A 25,087-nucleotide genomic window follows, 5' to 3' on the forward strand; every position below is an offset into this window, starting at 1 on the left:
TTTAAAGGGGCCTCTGCCAGGCTGGAGGCCTCCTCCCACCCTCACCCCACATGTCATGAAAGGGAGGGGTAAAAGCACATGGTTCAAGAGGTGCCTCCAAGTTCAATAACTGAGCTTGCCTGGGCACGCGGTTGCATTGGGCCGCCATCCTCAACGGTCTACTCTGGCATCATCAGCACTGTGAGTGGTTATGAGAAGTCACCGTTTCCTGATCCTCCACTGTGCATGGGCTGCCTGAGGCTTAGCATCCTCAGAACTAGGAGGCCAGGGAAAGAGGCGCCTCTGGTAATGGCCTCGGCACCTGTTCTCCGGCAGTCCTGCAAGTTTATTTGGTTTCCTGTGTTACCAGTGAGGAAGCAAAGATTCTGAGGCGAAGAACTTATCCAAGGTCACAGTACCATTCAGTGGAATGTAGATTAAAACCCGGAGACATGGGCAGCGGCCAGAACCCTTGTTTTGCAAGGCATAAGGTCAGTTCATGAGGCTGCAGTGACAGAGGGGAGGGCTCTTGCCTTGCACATAGCTGACCCTGTATGGTCTCTCCATTGCTGCCCAGAATGATCCTTAAGCACAGAGCCAGGAGCAAGCCCTGACTCAGAGGGATGTAACCCCCAAAACAAACACAAAATAAAAATGAACAAAAGGAAAGAGAGAGAAAATTTGATCCCTAGTGCCACTCCCCTGTGCCAAGTACAGTCCCGGTGTCTCTGCTGTTTGGCAATCCAAAGCACAACCAGAGTGGGCCTCCCCATGAACATTTCCACCAATTGTGCACTCCACGTCCCGTCCCAGGCTTCACAACAAGAGCAAACAGTGGGGGATGGATGGAGAAGTAAAAACCAAGGAATGGAAGCCTTGCTCAGAGACCCCCTCTGGGGCCACGGGACCCTTCTGCCTTTATCCCCTTTCTAGTCTCTTCAAACAAATAGTTTTCTAACAGGGAAAGAAAAGAAAACAAAGGAAGGGGGTAGGGAGATGATCAATGGTCTGGAGCAAATGCTGTACATGCCAGAGGCCTGGCTGCAATGCCCAGTACCATGTGGTCCCCAGAGCACTGCTAAGAGCAATCCTGGAGCACCAAGTTGGAAGTAGTCTCTGAGTGCCGGTGGGTACGGCTCCTAAACCAAAAACAAAGGGGGAAGCCCTCAGAGCAGAACAGTAACGTCACCTTAAATCCCAAGAGAGCTTTCCAAAACGCCTTCACGCCCACGACATAATTTGGTGCTCTTGAGAACTGAGCGAGGAGGTATTAGTATTGTTTCACTAGTTACTTCTTATTCTGAGGAAACAGGTCTAGAAAGATTAAGTGACTTGTGATTGCCATGGGCTGGAGTGATAGCACAGTGGTAGGGAGTTTGCCTTGCATGTGGCCGATCCGGCTGTCCCAGGTTTGATTCCTTTGCTCCTCTTGGAGACCCCAGCAAGCTAATGAGAGTATCTTGCCCATGTGGCAAAGCCTGGCAAACTCCTGGTGACGTATTTGATATGCCAAAACACAGTAACAACAAGTCTCACAATGGAGATGTTACTAGGTCCACTCGAGCAAATGGACGAACAACGGGAGGACAGTGCTACAGTTCTACAGTGATTGCCATTGGACTTCTAGTGAGCTGCAGAATCAGAGAGAGAGCATATAGGTCTGAATACTGAATCTTCACCGCTACGTGTGTGTGTGTGTGTGTGTGTGTGTGTGTGTGTGTGTGTGTGTAGGGGTGCTACACTTGACAATGCTGACGGCTTATTTCTGGCTCTGGGCTTAGGGATCACACCTGGAAATACTCAGGGGAGTAACCGTATGGGGTGCTGGGGATCAAACCCAGGTCGGCTGCATTTGAAGCAAGTGCCCTACCTGATGTGCTATCTCTGTGGCCTTTTAACTTATTTTGTACAGTTCCCTGCACATGTGCTGGGTAAGTGGAACAGGTCATAGTGGTTAACAAATGAGTCTTCTTTCTTAGATCTGATAGTCTGATGATACAAGTACATGTGTGTGTGTCTGTGTGTATAAATACACACACACATATATAGACATCTATGCATATGTATGTAGCTGTATAAATATATGTCTCTATGAGATACACTTTTATGTCCTAACTAATCTGTAATAGATGCCAATGACAGCTACAGGCAGCAAATGTTTTATTTTTATGTCCTTAGTATAGTTTAAGCAATAAGGTTATAATAGTGTTTGAGTTTATGGTATCAATGTACAATGTTATTGCACACTCGTGCCCCCCCAAGTGCCGTGACGCCCCTACCCCTCCGTCTCTATCAGCAGTAGTAGATGTCATGGGTGTAGAGATATGAGAGAGTTGACTAAGAATTGAATGCTAAGGAAGCTTCTGGGATAAGGACGGAGAAGGATGAGGCAGAACAAGACCTGGAAGTGAAGGGTCTGTGCGGTGCCAAGGTGAGTCAGGTGGAGCCAGGCATTAGAGGGGCTCCAGGATAGCCACACCAGCCTCCTGCCTCCTGCGCAGGACCGGACCAGAAAGGCTGCAGTTTCCAGCCCTGCCTGCATCCCTGCATCCCTAATGATGGGCTGAGCAGGCCAGGGCCACAGGGACAATCTGGGTGAGCCACAACCCCAGGGTCCCGGGGAGTGAGAACACCCCAATCCCTGGCCCTACGCATGCTCAGGCCATCTGCTTCCTCCACCTCCAGTGCATCTGCCCCGGGTCTCTGGGTGGCTCAAAGGCCTGCGTGCGGTTGGCACCTCTTCCCCATGTCCTCGCCCACTCTGTTCATATCCCCACTTCTCCTTCTGCACCAGCATGTAGGGCACTCAGTGATGCCAGGATTGAGTCCAGGACCCCACACGAACAGTGCTCTATTGCCGAGCTGTATTCCCCACCCGGACCTGTGTTCATAAACGCTCTTCACGTGGTTTTCTCCTCGTGCAGTTCTGCGTGATGGTCTGATCAAAAATCCCTCACTGGACCACAAAGGTATGTCAAGGGAAGTTCTGGCCTTTGTCAGTTTTCCTCAGTGAAGAGTGGGGAGACCATTAGGCTGGGGAGGCACTGTTATAGGCTTCCAGCATGAGTGCTCAGACTGCTCAGGCCAGGGCCCCCATTCCCCCAGCCTAGAGGGGTGCTTGGAGCTAGTGGTCCTGTCCATGGTTGTCTTTCATTAAGTGTCTAGAAATCCTTGCCTGTGTTCATTATTTAAGAACCCCAACACCTTCATTTTATTTTTAAAAAATGTAAACAGATGCAAACGTAAATTATGTCTAATAGTGGCCAAAATAATAGTATACAGTAGGTAGGGCACATGCCTTGCACAAAGCCAACTTGGGTTTGGTACCCGGCACTTTATGCTGTTTCTGAGCCCTGCCGGAAGTGACCCTTGAGCACAAAGCCAGGGGTAAGCCCTAAGCATCGCCTAGTATGGCCCTCAAACAAAAACATTGTGTCTAATAAACTGAACAACCCCTGTCACCCAACTCAGTCATTCTCAGCTCATCACCAAATAAATGTATTTAATCTATATGTCTTCTGAGTCCTTTTGTGGTCATTCATTCATTAATACTTATGTATGTGGTCCTGAAATGTAAGAACTATTTTGTTTTCTTTGAAGGCCATACCCAGTAGTGCCCAGGAGCTACTCCTGGCTTGGGGGGCTGTTCCTAGTGGTGCTAGGGAGGGGTTGAACCTGGGCCTTCTCCTTGCATAGCATGTGACTCTCTGAACTATCTCTCTGGCACTGCCCTCTAATGCATATGCTCATTAGACTGTGAGTTTCCTAGAGTCAGAGCCAAGAGCCACTAAGTATGTATTGTTGGCAGTGCTGGGTCATAACCCTGGAACTCACATAGACAAGTGCTCTACTGCTGAGCTGCATCCACTGCCCTAGAGCTGTTAGCTTTGGGGTCACAACTGAACATTCTGGGGGCTCCTCCCAGAAGACTGTTTGGGGATAGCTCACACAATCGGGGAATCATGTGGTGCCGGGAACGAAACTTGGGGCTTACGCATGCAAAGTCAGCTAGAGCTTCTTTTATTTTTTAAAATTTATTTATTTAATTTTTTTAAATGAATCACCGTGAGGTACAATTACAGCTTTACAAACTTTCATGCTTACGTTTCAGTCATACAATGATCGAGTACCCATCCCTCTACCATAGAGCTTCTTTTATAACTGTGCCCTGAGCACAATGTCTGGGACATAGTGGATCTGACAGTCTGATGATACAAGTACATGTGTGTGTGTCTGTGTGTATAAATACACACACATATATAGACATCTTTACATATGTATCAGTATCACTATCACTATCATTATCACCCCGTTGTTCATCAAGTTGCTTGAGCAGGCACCGAAAACATCTCCATTCATCCCTGTCAGGTGCTAGGGTAGCCCAATGGCATATTTGGGGCTCTTTCAGGGTCATGGGAATGAGGACCATCGTTGTTACTGTTTTTGGCATATCGAGTACACCACGGGTAGCTTTCAAGGCTCTGCCGTGTGGGTGGGATACTCTCGGTAGCTTGCCGGGCTTTCCGAGAGGGATGGAGGTTTTTGGAGCAGCCTATAATCACCTTTACAGGTGTTCCCAGTCAGGCATATATGCGGGCAGGATACTCTAAGTAGCCTGTCGGGTTCTCTGAGAGTGAGAACTAGAGAATAAGAGGTCGCGCATACATATATATGCGTGTATATACATATATATGTATATACATCTATATACATCTATACATACGTATGTAGATGTATATATGTATACATATGTATATAGATGTATATATGTCTAAATATAATAAATATATAAATATAAATTTATATATAAATATAATATAAATATATGTACAAATATATGTCTCTATGAGATACACTTTTATCTCTTAACTGATCTGTAATAGGTGCCAATAACTGTGTTTTGAATGATCTAGGACAAACGATGAATAAAGGGGTGAATGAATAATGTTGCCAAGAGAGGGAAATGAGTAAGGAAAAGTGTGTGTTTTGGTACTGAATACGATCGAATCTGCACTGGGCCCTGTGGCCCAGATATGTCCAGACTTCCACTATTGGCCTGTGTATGACTTCAGCAAAGACCTAAGAAAGGAAGACATCTCTGACTCAGCCTCAGGGCTTCTGCTGTGAGGTTCTGAGGTTCTTGAGAAGCCTGTCGGGATCTTCATGGGGAGAAGCAGGGGAACAGAACAGACTGGATGTGAGGGCCTGAGGAACCGCACTTTTGAGCTTAATGTTTTTAATTTATTTTCTTTTTGGGTCACACCCAATGATGCTCACGAGTTACTCCTGACTCTTTACTCAGGAATCACTCCTGGTGGTACTCAGGGGACCATATGGGATGCTGTGAATTGAACCTGGGTCAGCTGCGTGCAACGCAAATGTCCTACCCACCGAACTCATTTTGGTTTAACGTTTCTGGTTATTTCTAATTTTTTTTTCTTCCCAAGAGCCTGACGAAGCATTTCAACTTCGTTTCAGCCATACAGGGGGCCATTTAAGGATGATTTATGTGCTCATTCTGAAACCAGAGACCCCAACATGGAGCAGCCAAAACAGTGGCATGAACCTTTGGGGGTAGAAGCAGGGTCTCAAGAAGCTGACACTCTGGGGAATCAGCCGGGATTATGGTTTTGCTGTCCTGCCCCAATCACTTTCAAACCTTCAGTGGTAACCTTGGAGGCTTTATTATTTTAAAATGTAGGAAGATTCTTTCATAGTTTAGCATGGTTGATTCCAATTCCCTTGAATAAATTTTATGCATTAAATGACCTTTGCTTATTAGGCTACACCAGTACTGTTTGGTAGATTGTGAGCAGTCTGCCCTCTTCTTTTCAAGGTATTAGGGGTTCACTAGCTATCACTTTGTTCACACCAGTATAGCTCAGTGTCTGGCTGAGAACATGTTAACAACCCTCTTGTCATGAGTACAGTAAGAGTTGGTATTGAAAGCTCTCTTACCTTTAGTCTTCAAATGGATGGAGGCACTGACAAAACTGCCCTAGTGAACCGTCATCCAATATGGTCACGGTACAGGTGAAGAGACAAGAGAGCTCAGCTATTATAGGACTTCTGTGGCTAGGCTTCTACAAGAGAAAGCTTCCTTCAGCCCCCAGCATGAAAGACACATCATACACTGCCAGGAGATTGGATCCTGACTGGCGTTGGTTCCTTTGAATAAATGCCTTTCCCTATGTAAGAATGAGAGCAGCAGTGTCCAGATCGGCTGTGCATCTAACCTGGGGCAAGTTTGTTTTGTCTGACTTTTGTCCTTTTTGGTCATACCGAAACATTGGATTTTAAGCTATAAGCTTTTGTTTTTCTGGGGTTTGGGTGGCTCGTTTAAGTTTAAATGAGTTAAGTACTGATGGTTATTTGGGTTGAAATGCCTTTGTTATTTTTGCTTTGCCTGCTGTGGGATTGTGTGTTGGAGTGGGGGTGAGGGTGGGGAGTGCTGGAACATGAGCTGTTTTGGGATTGGGCTGTTAGTGGAAATGTTTCTGCGTTTTCAGAGAAGGCATGCAGGGTAAAGTCGCTCTGTCCTCATCACCTTGAGGCCTTCGAGCACTGGTCTTCAAGCATGGTCCAGGGACCATTGCTGCTATGCAGAAAGAGAAATGTTGAAGACCAACAGTCTCCCTAAGTGGCTCGGCCATGGTTGGAAAAGACTCAAGAATGCTGCCATAAAGCACTTTAAATCTTTGCACCAGTAGTGTTCATCTCTAACTAAGAAACAGATACGAAGAAATAACCTTATGTGGATATTGCTTAGAAGTGAAGTATAAAGCTGGGTCATCAAGGCAGGGGATGATTTCTGCTTCCCTGGACAAGTGCGACAGAGATAACCCTCCTTTAGGATTTGCTAAACACATGTCTGATGCTAACAGCAGCCAAACCTCACACCTGGGATACTATGTGGAGAGGTATGGACTTTGCTACCATCATCATGACAGACACTACTGGTTATCTAGCCAAACTTAGCAGTCCTTCTTGCAAGCTGACAGTTGAGCAGTTTGTTGTAGAGGACCTGACAGTCATCAGCCTCAGCCTGTTACTACTTACAGCAATGGGCTGATCATGAGACCCAGACATGACCAATGAGATAGAAGGAAGGATGGCCGCAAGACCCAGACATGGCCAATGAGGTATAAGGAAGGATGGTCCCGAGTACATGGCCAATGAGACATAAGCATGGATGGTCATGAGACCCAGACATGGCCAATGAGATACAAGCAGTTTCTTGAGTAGAAAGCCTTGGGGAAATCTTTTGATTTCCAGAAAGGAGGAGGTTCATAGGCTGATGATCCTCTTCAAGATTCTGCACCCCCCCTCCCCCCAGTCTCTCACTTTTATTCCTGAATGCAGATCTGGAGTCTGAAATGGCCTTAGCTAAATTTTGACCTTGTCGAAACAAGTCACCATGCTGTACTCCTGTGGGGAAAGAGCTCCCAGGTAGTTCTGCCACAGTCACCCAGGCTGTCTGGGTGTTGCACGGGTGGATCCCGACTAGGACTCTATAACACAGGACATGCTTGCCTGGGTCAGATTGAAGCCACCATCGCTATCAGGTAGAGACTGCGTATGCCCGTGCTTCTAAGGGTTCTTTGATGACACATCCTGGAATTTCTAAATCAGAACAAGTAGTAATTAAGACGCTGAGTTTCTGGACTCAGCTTGACTTCCTAAACAACTGGCCTACATCGGCTGTGCTTAATTGAAGGAACCATTAGAGGATTCTAAGTGACCGTTTTTAGTTCCTGTAGTCACGCTCAAAGACGGTCCCCTGGTCTCAGCATTTCTGTCAGATTCGCTTCTCCCAGTTGTCCCATGTCTGGTGTGCGAGCCTGCTAAAATTAGAATTACTGAGGATTAAGAAAAATTTCTTTACAGCAGATGAGAATCCAGAGCTAGATGAGGACGAAATGGGTTTGGGCATTTTATCTCTTAGCCAGATGGCTGAGTTCTTTTGGTTTAAAAAAATGTTAGAGGTGACAGGGGCTGGAGAGATAGTACAGCGGGTATGGCGCTTGCCTTGCACATGATTTGATTCCTGGCATTCCATATGTCTCCCCACTCCCAGCATCGCCAAGAGTGACCCCTGAGCGTAGAGCCCAGCTGGGTGTGGCCCCTTCAAAAAATGGTGGTTGATCTGAAATTCCCATTGCTGTAGGGAGAAGTTGTTAACTATATAAACGATTTCAGAGAAATTAGAATCACCATGTTGGATAAAAGTTCCCACTTGAACAGATGAAACCATCGAGGTTGGCATTAGAAGGAGATAATCAAGCAGCAGGTAAACCTCTGGAGCTCAGGGTGGAGCTTCTCCACAGGCCTTCAAGATGCAGGTGCCCGTCCAGTGCTGCTGTTACGTGATCTAATTAGGGATCTTTAGGGTTCTGCTCCAGATCTTGAGCTAATGCAGCCTTATCTCCTGTCACCTGGGCATTCCAGGGGGCCAGGAAGTGGCTCACCAGTGTGGCCTGGCTTCCATCCTCTGCACTGCAAAAGCAAGTAAATCAAATAAAATGGCTATTTTTTTTAACAACTACATGGGAATGACTTTATAAGTAGAAGCCTCTGGAATGCCATGAGGGCATTTCAAAATTATTATTTTTTATGGATTAGTGTCTGTATTCAAGGACTTCAGAATTTAAAGGAGCGATTCCATAAGCTTGGGGGACTCAAACCATTTTCTTGGAGTACTTTCTTTGCCAAATGTTTATTGTGAGCATTTCTATTGCCATCTGCTTTATGCTAAAGACATCACATGCTGTTTGGTTAAGGCCTCTTTGGATGTAACTTACATTGGCATAAGTACCAATTCCCTGCCAGGGCAGAGTGGCAGCTCCAGGAACAGCCAGATAAGAAAAGCCAAATCGTATCAAGACTCTGTTTCCTTCTCTTTGATCTCGCTCTCTCTTCGAATTCACTTGTTCTCAGTTTGTTTTTTGGTGCAACCAGGGATCGAGCCCAGGTCTCAGGCGTGCAAGGCATGCACTTGACTGCCAAGCCACGTCTTGGCCCTGTGTTCCATTCTACTTCTGTACAATGCTGCATCCCATAACACTGGAGCTACAGTTGCTGGTGATTCTTAACTTATCTCTGGGATTAAGTAGGAAATAGCTTTCTTTAGCCCTAGCTTCATGGGTAATAATTAAAAATTACCAAACCTATACCTCATGCCCTCTCAGTGAAGTTTTTGAATTGACTCTCTAGTAGCACAGCCCACTGCCAGCTGGAGTGGATGACTGATAGGATCCTCTCCACAATGATTTATTATTATTATTATTATTATTATTATTATTATTGTAACTATCACTGTCCTCCCGTTGTTCATCAATTTGCTCGAGAGGGCCCAGTAACGTCTCCATTGGAGACTTTATTGTTACTGTGTTTGGCATATCGAATACATCACGGGTAGCTTGCCGGGCTCTCCGAGAGGGGCGAAGGAATCGAACTCAGGTCGGCCATGTTGGCTGCGTGCAAGGCAAACGCCCTACCGCTGTGCTATGGGTCACACCCAGCAGTTCTCGGGGCTGCTTCCTAGCTCTGTGCTCAGGGATCACTGCTGGTGGGGAGTGGGGACTATATGTTGTGCCAGGGATCAAACCAGGGATCATACCCATCTTGCCTGCTGTATTATCTCTGGCTCCCAAAATTCTTTCCAGTTGGGGGGGGGGAGGAGGAGAACAACTCCACCGAAGGAAAGAGGTTGATTGTTTAGTCATGTTGTCTAGCGGGGCATGGAGCATCGTGTGAGGCCCCTGAGTTCATGAAGCAAATGCTGTTATCGATGTTTATAGGCAAGAAACATGTGGGGAAACAGGTTGGGTGACTCAGCAAAGTCACACAGCTGGTGGGCAGAGAGCCGGGCTTCCACTCCAGTCCTCTTAATTCTAAAAGAATTCCAATGTGTGGTCCCCTCTCCTACTATTATTTCTACCCCTCCCCCATATATTTATGTATCAGCAGCATTCAGACGAAGCTGAGAATTATTTTATTTATCATTTTGGTTTGGGGGCCATACCTAGCAGTTTTCAGGGCTTATTCCTGGATTTGTGCTCAGGGATCCCTCCAGGTGGACTCAGGGGACCATATGGGGTCCTGGGGCTCGAACCTGGGTCAGCTTCTTCAGGCAAGTGCCATACCCACTGAACTTGCTCTCCAGCCCCAAGAGAGGGTTCGTTTTACCCATTAGACAGTCACCTTTGACCCTCAGAGATCTTCTGTACATTACAGGTTCTTTCTGACTTCTGCTTCCTGCTGGAGTTAGAAGCTTCTACAGGAAAAGGACATACAGGAGACAGAGCTCGATGGGCACGGCTGAACTCAGGGGTTTAGAATGGTGTTGTCAGGTCCAGTACCTTGTCTTATCTTTCGGCTGAGTGTCCTTAGAGACTCTCCGTGAGGGTGGCCTCTTCAGTTGGGCTGGCCAGATGCTGTGGACAGGCCCAAACCTATAAAAAAATAAAGGGCAGAATTACAGTTCAGGTGTTACAGTGCTTTCCTTGAAGGTGACTCACCCTGGTGGGATCCCCTCACCATTGCTGTAAGGGACCCCTGAGCACCCAGTTGGGAGTAACCTCTGAACACCACTAGGTGATAGCACAGCGGGTAGGCCGGGTAGGACGTTTGCCTTGCACATGGCCGGCCTGGCTGAGCTGGGTCCAATTCCTTCGCCCCTCTCAGAGAGCCCAGCAAGCTACCGAGAATATTTTGCCTGCACGGCAAAGCCTGGCAAGCTACCCATGACGTATTCGATATTCCAAACACAGTAACAACAAGTCCCACAATGGAGACATTACTGGGATCGCTCGAGCAAACCGATGAGCAACGGGAGGACAGTGCAGTGCATTGGAAAAAAGAAAAGATTAAATGTTTGCCAAGTACCTGGTGTGACCTTTAACAGTTGGCCCAGCTTTTAATGCCCTCCCCCTCCTCACTGGGCAGGGAGTCCAGCAGCCCTGCATTCACTGGGTCTCTCTCATTGCCATCTGACCACCCGGCCTAGTTCAAACCAAGAGGAGGAAGTGTCAGTCTTGACAAATGAACTGCCGCTGAGCCCTGCAGTGCCGGTTGGTTCAATAAACAAGGCCTCTCCAGAGGTCTGCCCTGCACAATAGGAGCTGCCACTTAGGTGCTATTGTATAACTTGCAAAGTAAATGGCAACTCCTTTGCAGAGATATTTTATATATGCATCTGCTTAAACCTGAACCCAATGCAAATGTATGCACCACTTCTTACAAGCCTTAGCTGATGTCGTGGAAAACTTTCCTCTCCCCTCCTCTGGCTGTTCTGAAAGTTAAATCGACATAAGATAGGAGAAACACAAATTTTGCTGTATGTATGGGAGCCCAGTAGACCTGAATCCCCGAGAGAGTCAGGCAGTGGAGGCAGGAGCGGGCTTCCGGGGAGGATGGGTGGGGGGAGGCAGACGGGGAGAGCACACCTTAGGGAGGCTAGACATGGGCCACGCAGCAGCGGCTGTGTCCTTCTGCTCCAGAGAGTCATCTCTGATGATTGCTCCCTTCCTGGCCCAGGCCGCTTGTCACAGTTTGTTTAGGCAGTTAAGGGAGCAGAAGAAGCTCTTCCTGAATCGGCTGGATCTTAATTGGCTTCAGCTCAAAATAATCCATGTGTCTAAGTGATGTGGGTTTTTTTGGGGGGGGAGGGGGCAGTGGGGACTGTTCTGTTCCTCCTTCCTGGGTGCAGCGGAGGACTGGAAGGCAAAGAGGTAGAGATAAGTAGTGAGGAGAGTCTGGGCCGTGGAAGGGCGGGAGATGGCGATGTGAGCAAGACCACCCAGGGCCTAAGGGGAGCTCCGCCTTTCAGAGGCCTGTGCTCCAGGGGTCCAGGAGGGCCTGGGTGGTGCATGCCCCCAGGGTCCAGGAGGGAAAGGGTGATGAATGTCCCAGGACCTGAGGCGCCTGGGAGGCACCGACTGACTGGGTTGGCAAGGCGGCCGAGGGCTGGGAGTCATTCTCACCGGGGGTTGGTGAGCAGCTGTCCTCCTTGGCCGTTGCCTGCAGCACCAGGGAAATGGGCTGAGACCGCAGCAGGGCTAAGATTAGAGAGAAGGCAGAGCCTGGCACTGGGGAAGGTTGTATAACCTACTTCTCCAGACACTTGGGGACTGGGGGGGGGGATACCCTCCCACAGGCTCGGCCCCGGGCCTAGGGGACTGGTGCTGAGGCCAGGTCTGGGAGGCCTGGCGGGGAATGGGGGGGCCTTGTTGGCCCCTCTTGAGCCTCTGGGCATCCTGGATTTCCCGTTGGAAAGGGAAGCTCCCAAATTTTGGAGCTGGCAAGGGAGCACCTCCCCCAGCCACCACGCACTGCACCCTGATTTCTGGGCTGGGTAATAATGCCTGTCATTTACTCTCCCGGGGGAGTGGGGCGCAACCACCCGCCCTTGACAGCCCCGAGGGATTGAAGCAACTAAAAATAGTGCATTCCAGTGACTCGTTGAGGGGCACATTTGAATTGCTTTTCTTTCCCCCTCTCCTCTCTCTTCCCCTCTGGACCAGCCAGGCCTGGCTCCAGCCGCTTGCCTGGCACGAGTCTTTTCCTGCAGGGTGCGACTCCTCAGAGTGTACTAAGGGCCGGGGGATAGGGGGCCTCCCTACCAGGTCATCATCGTCCCCAGGGACCCTCTGGATGTGGCGTGGCCCCATTGGAGCCGGGAACTGAGCTGGCGAAGGGGGGGGGCGGCGTTGAGAAGGAGAGCCAGCCAGCTCGGGCTTTGTTCTCCCATCAGCCACTTCCGTCTGCTACACTCTTTCTGAGGTTAAATATTAATTAAGAGCAGAATGACAGTGAGCGCTGAGCAGTGTCACTTTCTGTCCCAACACAAATGCTAATTTCCTTCCTGGTATAGAGTGATTTTGCAGGGGGATTGGCAGCCCAGGGAGAAGAGCTGGGGGTGGGGGGAGCTGGAGGGGAGGTGAGGACGGGATAGAGGGGGGGCTGCTGCAGAACCCGCAGGAGGGCTGAGGTGGGCGTTGCTGCCCAACTGGGGGTGGGAAGCAGAGGCGACACACAGGTGGTCCCAGTTCTCCGGACTTGGACCCTCAAGATCTAACAAGCTGGGGTGGAGATGGCTGTCCCCACTTTTCTGAGGTAGGTTATTTTTCCTTTTTTTTTGAACACCCATTATGCTCAGGGCCCAATCCTGGCTGCATTGCCAGGTCCAACCCTGGGATTGTTTGCAAAATAGAGTGTGTGTGTGCACACAGAAGCAGCTTCCCCCCCCCCCCCCCCCCCAGGGGAGTTGTGACTTTCCTGTTTTTGTTTTTGTTTTTGAGTCACACCTGGTCTTGCTCAGGACTTACTCCTGCTCAGTGCTCAGGGATCAATCACTCCTAGCGAGGCTTGGAGGATCATGTGGGGTGCCGGGGATTGAATCCGGCACAGCCACGTGCAAGGCTAATGCCCTGTCCACTGTACTACTGCTCTGAGCTCCTTGGGGGCTGATCTGATATTCCATGTTGGCATCCCCGGTATGTGATACCCACCTTTGAGGCCTGGTGCACGGAGGCTGTAAGGGCATTAGTTCAATGGGCCTAGGCAGGAAGCAGAAAGAAATGGTGCCGAGGTGGGCAAAAAGCCACACTCCACTTTCTTCCCCTCTAGCATTTAAGCTTTCCCTGAAATCCACTTCCATCTGACTGCCCACACCCGCCTACAAATGAGGCTGGGAAACTGTTTCTTAGCTGGCCGTGTGGCAGCTCTGGGCGACATCAGTAAGAAAAAGGAGGGCCGGAGAGATGGTCTAGGGGTTAAGGCACTTGCCATTGACTCGGGTTCGATTCTGGGCACGGCATAGTTTCCCAGAGTACCACCAGGAATGGCTTCTGAGCACAGAGCCAGGAGTAGTTTCTGAGCACTGCCAGCTGTGGTCCTAAGCCCTGTGCAAGGAGATAGCACCAGGGCGAGGCTCAAAAGAAGCACATTCTTAGGACCTGGGTGGGTTCGTTATGCCCACCCACTTCTCACAGGTGACCACTGGGAATGGTCATCCTTAGGCAGCCCTGGAGTCTCGCTCCAGAGTCATTTCCAGTCATTCTCCCCATTGTCACCCACCCCACGGTGTCCATACACTTTCTTGCAATGTTTTGGTTTTGATTTTTTTGGGGGGTCACACCCGGCGATGCACAGTGGTTACTCCTGGCTCTGAACTCAGGAATTGCTCCTGGGGGTGCACAGGGGACCGTATGGGATGCTGGGAATCGAACCTGGTTCCCAGAGTACCACTGTGTGCAAGGCAAACGCCCTACCTGCTGTGCTATCGCTCCAGCCCCTTGGTTTTGATTTTTGTCTACGTCTGATCGTGCTCGGGGGTCTACTCCCGTGCTGGGGGTGGGCCCCAGGGCCCCTGCTTGCAGAATGTCCGCTCCAGCCTTTGAGCTGTCTCCAGGACCCCACAGGGTTTGAATCGTTTCCATTATCGTGTTGGCCTTCGCTGGGCCAAAGACAGTGGCGGGATAGCCCCTGTTTCACAGCTCTGGGGCGGTGGGTGCTGTGCTCTCGAGGCAAGAGGGGTTAGAAAACAAGACGGAGAACCTGGCTCCTCGGAGTTCATCTTCTGGGGGAGACAAGAGGCGCAGATCACGGATCTTAAAAAAGATAATGAGGTGCTTGCAGGTATTTTTAGCTGAGGGGAGGGAGAGATGAGTAGATGAGAGGGGCCTGGGGAGGAGCAGAGATTTGTGCCAGGTCTGGGAGCACAAGTCAAGCCCCCTCTTTGGGGCAGTGGGAGTGGGAGATGGGAAAGGGCAGGTCCAGGTGTGTTTTGGCTTGAACAAGGCAGACACCCTGTGTGCATGTGTGTTGGTGCATGCGCCTGCGCATGTGTGTGTGTATGGGGGGGTTGCTGGGGGCAGATCTACCCTTTGCTCTGGACTATTGTTTGGGGCCTGTGCACCTGGAACGAGCTTGTGGGGAGTCAGGCCCTGGGCTTGATGCTATGCAGGGATGGAGAGGGGAGACATGGGGGCGCGTCCTGTGGGCTGGGCTGGGTGTTTCGGGGCTTTTGGGAAGGTCTCCACTCGGTCCTCCCCTCACATTTTGCTTTTCTGTCTTTCTTAAAATACTCTGTGTTCCTGCAGCAGTGCGCTGCTAATCTAAAATAAAAACAGCAGGAAATGCAAATGGTCAGGTTCCCCTAGCAACACGGGCCAGCCCACGCAGGGCGCGGGGAGCAGAGCAAAACTGTCCCGAGTGGTGGGTGGCTGGGGCGAGCAATAGTGCCCTTCCCCCTTCCCCCCTCTAACCCCTGGGGGCACTTGCTGTGTGGAAGCAGCCCAGATGGGTGGGAGCACTGGCTTAGCACCTCTTCTGCCTGCTGTGGTTGGGTTGGGAGGGCCTTCGTTTGAGCATCTGTCCATGAATCAGCCCTGGGGCACCTCCTCTGGGCAGAAGGTGTGAGGGGGCAGATTCTGGGCCGGCAGAGTAGTCCTGAAGCTCCTGGCCTTGCATGTAAGAAGTCCTGAGTTTGATCCCCAGTACCGCGATGGATCTGTCGATTCCTAGAAAAGGGAAACCAAATCAGGAAATGGAACTTGTGCAGACCCCTAATTCATTGCCTTGGATTCCAGAGGTAGAACATGTTCCAGAGAAGTGTATGCCCTGTTTTCAGGACCTGCTGGAACTAGCTGCAGGGATGGAGTTAGGAAAAGGTTTCGGGGGGCCTAGACTCTCTGGCTGGAAGTTGAAGCTGCTGTTGGCATTCCTCAGTGCCACACTAGGTGGTCGGTTATCACCCTCAGAGCCTGCTGGACCTCTTCTCCAGTGGTCAGTCTAGTATAGCAGAGCCTAGGGATGTTTGAGAGGCAGTTGAGCCCAGGAGGAGGAGAGGAAGGAGGGTGGGGTGAAGAGAGGAAGGGAGGAGGGAGAGGGGCGGAAGGGGAGGAGGGGAAGGAGGAAGAATAGGAGGAAGAGAAGGAGGAGCAGAAGCAGGAGGAAGAGGAGGAGGAGCAGGAACAGGGGAAGAGAAGGTGGAAGAAAGGAAGAGAAGGAGGAGAGGAGGAGGAAGAGGAGGAGAGGAAGGGTATGAAGATACCGTGGAGGCCAGAGAGGCCTCTCTGGGCTTGAAGAGGGGCTGCAGCTCACTGTTGTGGGGGTACGGCAGGCGGGGCGCTTGCCTTGCCTGTGGCTGACTTGGGTTCAATCTCTTGGCCCCTGAACACAGCCAGCACTGATTCCCCTGAGCAAGAGTAGGCCCTGAGGGTGACCCAGCACCCCCTCCTTCCAAGAGAAGGGACACTGCCTCTGGGAGCTCTTCACGGGCGAGGGGAGGAGAGCAGCTGCCTTCCCCAGGTCCCTGGGAGGAAACCTGGAGAAGTGAGAAGAGGGGGTGACTTGCTCAAGAGGACGCCCCCAGGCTGGTGGACCGGAACCTGGGGAATCCTGGCTCTCAGAGCTGCCTCTGGCCATATAGACAGTGGGCTTCCGGTTCCATAACAGCAACCATCACTGAGTCTGTCTTCCTTGCTCACATCTCCCACTGCCGCCCCCCAGTAAAAACACTCGGGATGGGAAGGGTTCTTGACACCCAAGGTCACTGGTGAGGAGCCTGGGGGAGGAAGCAGGTGGCCACAGAACGAGCCAGAGCGGAGTGCGAGTGCATGCAGCCACAAGGCGGCCCTCAGTCCCTGCTTCCTTCCTGTTTGAGCCATCCAAGCAGGCAACGGGCTTCTGGACACAGCATTGGTGTCCACGACCGGGGCTCCGGTGCTAGCTTGTTCCTAGCCGGATGACCCCCGGCAGCCCGGCTCCTGAGCCCTGACCTCTCTATCTGTAGACCCAAGTGGTCGTGCTTGTCTCCGAGTCCCCAGGCACACAGGAAGGCCCCCTGGCAGGCAGCGCCTTCCACACTTCTGATGTGACGTGTGATTACAGTTGCTCAGGGACCAGGTGGGAGTCTCAGCTGCTGTTGCCAAGGCAGGGGATGCTATTTTCCAGGTAGCCCAGGATGGAGCCCGGAATGGAATTCTCCAGCGAAGGGAAAACAGTTTGTCGTTGTTGCTAATAGATGTTTATAGGTTGATCCGGGCATGGAATCTCAATGTCTTCCTCCCCCGCCCCCAGAATGGCCCCAACACCTGCTATAGTAAGTACCCCCCTAAACCATCAGGAATGTGACTTGCGTGGCCATTACTCGTGACCCAGTAGCACCCGGTATGGCTGCGGTGGCCCCCAGCACTGTGTGCGCAGCGTGCTTTTGGGTGCAGTGACTACCACAGGCAAATAAGTAAAAGGAAACTGTTGGACGGGGATCTGTCTCAGTGTAGAGCGAATGCCTGGTGCGGGGGAAGCCCTGGGTTTGATCCCAGTCATAGGGAAAAAAAAAGGAATAAAATAAAAAGGTTAAACTACTGGTGCGTGAACTCAGGTGTTGTTTATGTGAGGAAGGCTTTCCAGTGGGAGAGAACAAGCTTCTGAAGGAGTGTTTGAGGCTCAGCATCCACGGGTCCAGTTTGCTTAGAGGCACTGAGTCAGAGGAGGCCAGCGGGGGTGGGGTCTGGAGGGGGGTGGGGTGCTTCAGTGACCCTGGAATGGCCTCTGGGTGGGAGGATCTGCTAGTAGTTCCTTAGTTAGAAACATTTTTTTCCTGTTGTTTTTGAGTCACACCAGCTGATGCTCAGGAATCACTCCTGGCGGTGCTCTGGGGGCCATATGGGGTGCCGGGGATCGAACTTGGGTCCTCCATGTGCAAGGCAAGTACCTGACCCGTTATACTATTGTTCTGACTCCTAGCTCCATAGTTTTGTTTGGAGGGGCACATCCCGCTGTGCTCAGGGGCAGTTCCACACTCAGTGCTTATGGGGTCTCCCTCCAGCAGTATGGGGTTGGGGGTAGGGATTATATGGGGTCCCTGACATCAGGGGCCTCCTGCCTGTAGGGCATGTGTCCTGTCCTTTGAGCTCTCTCCTGCCCTCCATGCCACTCTGGCCTGTCCTCCCAGCGGCCAGTGGGCACTCACTCTGGGTTGTGAACATCTCCCCCACCCCCTGGCAGGCTCCCTCTCACCTCCCTCTCTCCCATCTCTCTCTGCCTGCCTCTCCCTTTTCTTCTTCCCCCTCGTATATTTATATATGCGTTTGTTATTGATCCTACAATTTTCACTCCAAATTCTGTTTTTCAGATGCGTAGCATTCTGGTTTATTTCCTGTTGTAAAAATCAGTTTCCCATTGCTGAGGGTAGCTCCCTTGGTCCTCAGTGAACCTGAGGGAAGTCACAGACGCTGTTCTAGCTGTGGGCTCGGCATGGGGGGCTGCCAAGGGGCTTCTGACAGCTGCCCCCGGAAGGTGCCTCTGAGCTCTCCCCAGGAGCCCCATTATGGGGGTGGCCAGACCCTTTCCCTGTGGTTCTGCTCCAGGGCTCTCCCTTGCACAAGCCTGGGGAGGCTTCTGTTTCCCTCTCTAGACTGAGGGTCTTTGCTCCCTGGAATCAGGCTGTGTGACGACATCATCTGTGAGACGGGCAGTGAGTAAGAAACCCGTATTTGTCTTCCTGGGTGGGAAATCAGGTCATTTTTTCTCCCAAGGTAGAGAGTACTCCCCCGGGCTGTGGAGAGCAGGTTCTGGTTTCCACCCAGAAAAAAACTATAGAGGAAAACTGGGGCTGCCTACGACCGAGTATCGGGGGAAAAAGCAGAGTTATTTTTAACATACGGAATATCAGCGAGCAGAATGCTAAGGAACTAGAAAACTTATTCCAATAAATAGGAAGCATATGCTCAGCCTAAAGCAAACCCGACTTTTGCTATATACAAATTTTATAAAGGGAAAAAATGTCGGAAATTGCAGGAAGAGCTGGCTGTAAGTGGGCCACAACCACTTGCGGCGAGAGACCTGGAAGGTACAGATGGCGGGGAAAAGGCAGACCGGGGTGCGGAGGGCTGTGTTGGGCTGGCTCTGTCCAGGGGCCTCCGGCATCATAGGAGCCCAGCTGCTAATGGACATCCCCTGCCCCCCCAGCCCCGTCTGTAATGTCAGGGATGCGTCACCCACACTTGGCACGGCACTCCCCCTCCAACCCTCCTAGTCTTGCCTGGCATCTGCAGACGTGGAAAATGCCTGCCTGGGCAGCAGCGATGCCTGCGGAGACGCCCCTCGGGATTGAACCTGACAGGTTCTTCCTCTGCAACCAGGAAAGGCAATTTGTATTCATCTCATTAGTGAGGCGGGGATATTAGTTTTATTGCTAAACCTGACAAATATTTTACTCGCTCCTGGAGTGGGTGATTGCATTCCCCTGCCGTCTCCTTTTGTGCTACCAGATGGAAAGGGTGCGTGTTTGCCATTTTCATTAATACGATTAGTCCCTTGCCTCGCGCCTGCCCCCGCCCCCTCCCAAGCCTGCAGCTCCCTCTGGCACTGGGAAGGAGTGACCGAGCAGGAGCCCCACTGGGGGCAGGTGGGTTGCTTCCGGTGTGGTGTTAGAGAGATATGCAGTGTAGCCCAGTGGGAAGCACCAAGCAAGCCTGACACCCCTCGCGTGGCCAACTGAAAGCCCCCCATGGCGCCATGCCCCCAGCCCTTCAGCCTGAGAGCTGGCCCGAGCTGTGTTCTATGTGCACAGGTGGAACTAAGCAGGAACAGGCTGGGACACAGGACAGGGCAGGAGGGTCTGTTCCACCTCTGGGCAGGCACAGAAATCCCACCTTTCTACTCAGTGGTAGCGGCAACCATGCCCAGGCTGCCTCTCCCTGCTGTTGGCTGGTTGCCCCCCAGTCCCCAGAGCCACCCCTCAGGACTGTCTCTGGCATGGTCCTGTTCGGGAGAATCCCCACCTGCGTCCATGTCACCCTCAGGAGTCTGCGTGCCTGCTGCAGGTCCACCTCGCTGGTGTGGGTGTCCTTGCCCCTGTGCCCACTGGTGGTGGTTCTGTTCCTTTTCAGCCCAACAGGGACCCTCCCCTTGGCAAGGGTGCAGTCCCAGCTAGTCCATCTCCTGAGCCCTGGCCCTCTCCAGAGTCCAGCTCTGCTGGTATGGGCTTCTCCTTGAGGGCAGAAAACAAGAAGGGGAGTTGCTGTCGCTGAAAGGTGCTCACCTTCAGGCAGGGGTGCAGGGTGCCCGGCAGGCCCCTTCAGGCCTGCAGACCCAGCTCCTGTGTTGGAAGGCGCACATGGCACCAGGACTCGCCACTTAGTGGGAGAAACTGAGAGGACACTTTTGAATAGCGGGATTGCCACTATGCACCCACGAAATTGGGCTGGAGCGTTAGCACAGCAGGTAGGGCGTTCACCTTACAAGCGGCCAACATGGCCAACCCGAGTTCGATTCCTCCGCCCCTCTCGGAGAGCCCGGCAAGCTACCGAGAGTATTCGGTATGCCAAACACAGTAACAACAAAGTCTCCAATGGAGACGTTACTGGGCCCGCTCGAGCAAATCGACGATCAACGGGAGGGCCTTTACCTTTTACCTTTTACCCACGAAATTAAAGGCATCTCTAGACTTGTGGGCTGTCCGGGAAGCCCAGAGGCCCACCTGGACCCCATTCGGGGCTTCCTGTGTTGCCATGGTGCTGAGCTGGGCATTGAAGACTTCACTGTCCCTTCCCCTGTTTACTCTTGGAGCCCACAGAAGCAGCCGGCTGAGGTCACCTGCACTTTTCTAAGCTCTGCTGTCGCCATGGCAACCAGCTACCACAGTCCTGCGTTTCTGTGGCCCACCACCTGTGCCAAACTGAATCTCTGTGATGGCAGCCTGAATGCCAGGGATTACCGTGGCCTGTTTCCTGCTGGAAGAGCTCGGGTGGGTGCTTCAATATGTGCACAGCAGAATATGAGAATCATGCTTTGGACAGGGCTGTTTTCTTCAACCCTTCTTGGTTTTTATTCATTGTGGTGTGGGGGAGGGTTGGCCACATCTGGAAATACCCTTGCTTACCCCTGACTCTGCTCAGGGATAACCCCTGGCAGTTCTTGGGTGCCAGGGATTGAACCAGGGCCAGCTGCATGCAAGGCAGGTACTTTACTTCTTGTGCTATCACTGGAGGCCCCTGGTTTTATTCTTATGGGGTCTGGAAGGAAGCACATGTGACGCCGAAGTAAGGACTTGGAGGTGGATTTACTAAACTGTAAAGTTGAAGGCTGGGCTATCGGTGAAACACGGAGCTCCCTTCACCCTGCCCTTTCAGAGGCTCCCTCTGAGGGGAAATACTCCAGTCATAGGCTCTTCTGGCCAATGGCAGTGGATGGAAGGGAGAACGTGTCAGTTCTGTGGGAGCCTGGGACCACACTAGCTTGTTCGCTCCTCTGGGCTCCATCCCCAGTCCAATCACACGTCTTTGTTTGTCTTGTCTGGTTTGGGTCAGACCTGGCTGTGCTCAGGGCTTACTTTGGGTTTTGTGCCCAAGGACTATTCCTGATGAGGCTTGGGGGATCCCCTGCAGTGTCAAGGATCAGACTTGGGTTGACTGCATGCAAATGCCCTACTGCTGTACATTCTGGCTGACCGGTTTATTCTCAGGTGTGCAGCCATCAGGAGAGAAACAGGAGTTGTTGGCGCGCGCTCTGCTCCTTCCAGACTCACAGAGAGCAGCGGGTCTCACAGAGTGACTGAAGCATGAGGATGAGATGCATAGCCAAGTGCGGTCTCAATCCGCCAGCTCCCATTTGACCCAGCAAGACCACTTCTGGGAATATATCCTGGAGATGCAAAAAGATACAGTAGAAATGACATCTGCACTTGTATGTTCATGGAAGCACTATTTACAATAGCCAGAATCTGGAAAAAACCCAAGTGCCTGAGAACAGATGACTAGTTAAAGAAACTTTGGTACATCTACACAATGGAATACTGTGCAGCTCTTAGAAAAGATGTAGCACTGTAGCACTATCCTCCTGTTGTTCATCATTTTGCTTGAGCGGGCCCAGTAACATCTCCATTGTGAGACTTGTTACTGTGTTTGGCATATCAAATACCTCACGGGTAGCTTGCCAGGCTTTGGCGTGTGGGCAAGATACTCTTGGTAGCTTGCTGGGCTCTCCGAGAGGGGCGGAGGAATTGAATAGAAAAGATGAACTCGCTTTTCTGTGCTGTCCAGTGAGGGATCCATACGGCGTTGTTCACGATTCCCGTCATAACTTAAAGGGAAATTTCACAATGTCCAGAGCCCTCGATGTCCTGCAGGTGAAGGAGGAGGATGTCCTCAAATTCCTTGCAGCAGGCACCCACTTAGGTGGCACCAACTTGGACTTGCAGATGGAACAGTACATCTACAAAAGGAAAAGTGATGGCATCTACATCATAAATTTGAAGAGAACCTGGGAGAAGCTTTTGCTGGCATCTCGTGCCATGGTTGCCATTGAGAACCCAGCTGATGTCAGTGTGATCTCCTCCAGGAATACTGGCCAGCGTGCTGTGCTGAAGTTCACTGCTGCCACGGGTGCCACTCCAATCGCTGGCCGCTTCAGTCTTGGAACTTTCACCAACCAAATCAGGCGGCTTTCTGGGAGCTGAGACTTCTGGTGGTTACTGATCCCAGGGCTGACCACCAGTCCTTCATGGAGGCATCTTACGTTAACCCGCCTACCATTGCTCTGTGTAACACAGACTCTCCTCTGTGCTATGTAGACATTGCCATCCCTTGCAACAACAAGGGAGCTCACTCTGTGGGTCTCATGCAGTGGATGCTGGCCCGGGAGGTTCAGTGCATGCGAGGTACCATCTCCCGTGAACACCCATGGGAGGTAATGTCTGATCTCTACTTCTACAGAGATCCTGAGGAGATTGAAAAGGAAGAGCAGGCTGCTGCTGAGAAGGCCGTGACTAAGGAGGAATTCCAGGGTGAATGGACTGTCCCAGCTCCGGAGTTCACCGCAACTCAGCCTGAGGTTGCAGACTGGTCTGAAGGGGTGCAGGTGCCCTCTGTGCCCATTCAGCAGTTCCCTACTGAATATTGGAGTGCTCAGTCTGCCACAGAAGAATGGTATGCAGCTCCCACTGCTCAGGCCACTGAGTGGGTTGGAACCACCACCGAATGGTCTTAAGCTGTTCTTCTAGACTCAAATGGGAAATGAAAATAAGGTTGATGGAAAAGAAATGAGTTTCTTAAAAAAAAAAGATGAAATCAAGAAATTTGCATATAAATGGATCAACATGGAGAGTATCATGCTAAGTGAAATGAGTCAGAAAGAGAGGCAGACATAGAATGACTGCACTCATTTGTGGAGTATAAAGGTAAAGGTAAAAGGTAAAGGCCCTCCCGTTGATCGTCGATTTGCTCGAGCGGGCCCAGTAACGTCTCCATTGGAGACTTTGTTGTTACTGTGTCTGGCATATTGAATACGTCACGGGGAGCTTGCCAGGCTCTGCCGTGCAGGCGAGATACTCTCGGTAGCTTGCCGGGCTCTCCGAGAGGGGCGGAGGAATCGAACTCGAGTCGGCCATGTTGGCCGCTTGTAAGGCAAACGCCCTACCGCTGTGCTGAGTATAAAGTAACATAATAGGAGACTAACACCTAAGTAGAGATAAGGGTCAGGAGGATCGCCCCATGGCTTGGAAGTCAATCTCATGTGCTGGGGGAAAAGGCAGCTGGGATGGAGAAGGGACCACTAAGTAAATGATAGTTGGAGAGATTGCATGGGATGGTAGATGCATGCTGAAAGTAGACAATGGACCAAATATGATGACCGCTTAGTACCTGCGTATAACACCCAGAAGGAGAGAGAGAGAGTAAGAGGGAGGCAGGGGTTGGGAAGGGATGGGTGGGGGAGGGATACTAGGAACATTGGTGGTAGAGAATGGGCACTGGTGGAGGAATGGGTATTTGAACATGCTTGACTGAAATGCAATCATGAAAGTTTGTAAGTCTGTAACTGTACTCACAGTAATTCGTTAAAAAAAAGTTCTAAAATAAAAAAAATAAATAAATCCACCAGCTTCTGCGAGAACAAATGGTGGTTTGGAACCAGTGGGATCAGCCTGGTGGCAGGGAGCAGTCACGTACATAGATGGTCGAAATATTGAGGTAAAGAAAAGCTAGTTGGCTAGGGTGTAGGACCTCGGAGATGTTGGTAGCAAGCTTTGAGGATCCTAGGGAAGAAGATGTTCCAGAACCTGGAGAGAGTAGCTTCAGGAGAGGCCTTTTAGAGTGGAATGCAGACCACCCATAGGAGGGAGGAGGCAGGAGCCACACTCCCTGGCACTTATTCTGCTTTTTCCCCCAGCACATGAGATTGGCTTCCAAGCCATGGGGCGATCCTCCTGATCCTTATCTCTACTTAGGTGTTAGTCTCCTATTATGTTACTTTATACTCCACAAATGAGTGCAGTCATTCTATGTCTGCCTCTCTTTCTGACTCATTTCACTTAATCTGGCACTTGGCTACCTGACCTCCCGTTTGGACCCCGAGCACCATCAGGAGTGATTCCCAAGAGCAGAGCCCAGAGTGATTGAACGAAACTAAGGAGGGGGCTGTGTTTGGGAGCCACTGACTATTGGTCCGAGTCTGACACACAAAGCCATCTCCCAGCCTTGGGCCACTTCCCCTTTTCAGCATCCTGCTGGCCTGAGTCGTTTTTCCCCCCTTAAAAACAAAATCACAACTTTGTTATCTACGGAAGTATAATTATAGAATTGTATCAAGAGTTGTGGATTTTTTTCTGCATTAAAATAAACTTTAGGGACTGGAGCGGTAGCACAGTGGGTAGGGTGTCTGCCTTGCACATAGCCGACCCAGGTTCAATCCCCAGAATCCCATATGGCCCCCTGAACACCGCCAGGAGTAATTCCTGAGTGCATGAGTCAGGAGTAATCCCTGTGCATTGCCGGGTGTGACCCAAAACTAAAAATAAAAAATTAAAAAAAAACTTTAAAAAGAAAACCCCAAATTAAATGTAGTATCCTTTTCTTGCCTTAAATAGGTTATCAATACTTAATTTCTTCTCCTTGCATAACCTGTCCTGTGAAGTTAATTTGGGAGGCTGGTACCTTCTAAAGGTGCTCAGGAGTCCCAGGGGCCCCACCATAGATTCTCAGCTGACTGGTCCAGGTGTTTAACCAAGGGTTCAAGGCTGTGGTGCTGCTCAGGCACCTAATCCACTTCGGGGGGTTTTGTGGATCGCCCTGGCGGTGCTCAGGCCTTCCAGGACTGAACC

General features: G+C 51.0%; 1 pseudogene; it reads left to right on the forward strand.

Annotated features, from left to right (window-relative positions):
* The first annotated feature begins 22,033 nt into the window (after positions 1–22,033).
* Positions 22,034–22,977, forward strand: LOC130024299 (40S ribosomal protein SA-like; annotated as a pseudogene).
* Positions 22,978–25,087: the final 2,110 nt, after the last annotated feature.

This window comes from Sorex fumeus, unplaced genomic scaffold (assembly GCF_029834395.1).
Source record: "Sorex fumeus unplaced genomic scaffold, SorFum_2.1 ptg000028l, whole genome shotgun sequence".
Lineage (NCBI taxonomy): Eukaryota > Metazoa > Chordata > Mammalia > Eulipotyphla > Soricidae > Sorex > Sorex fumeus.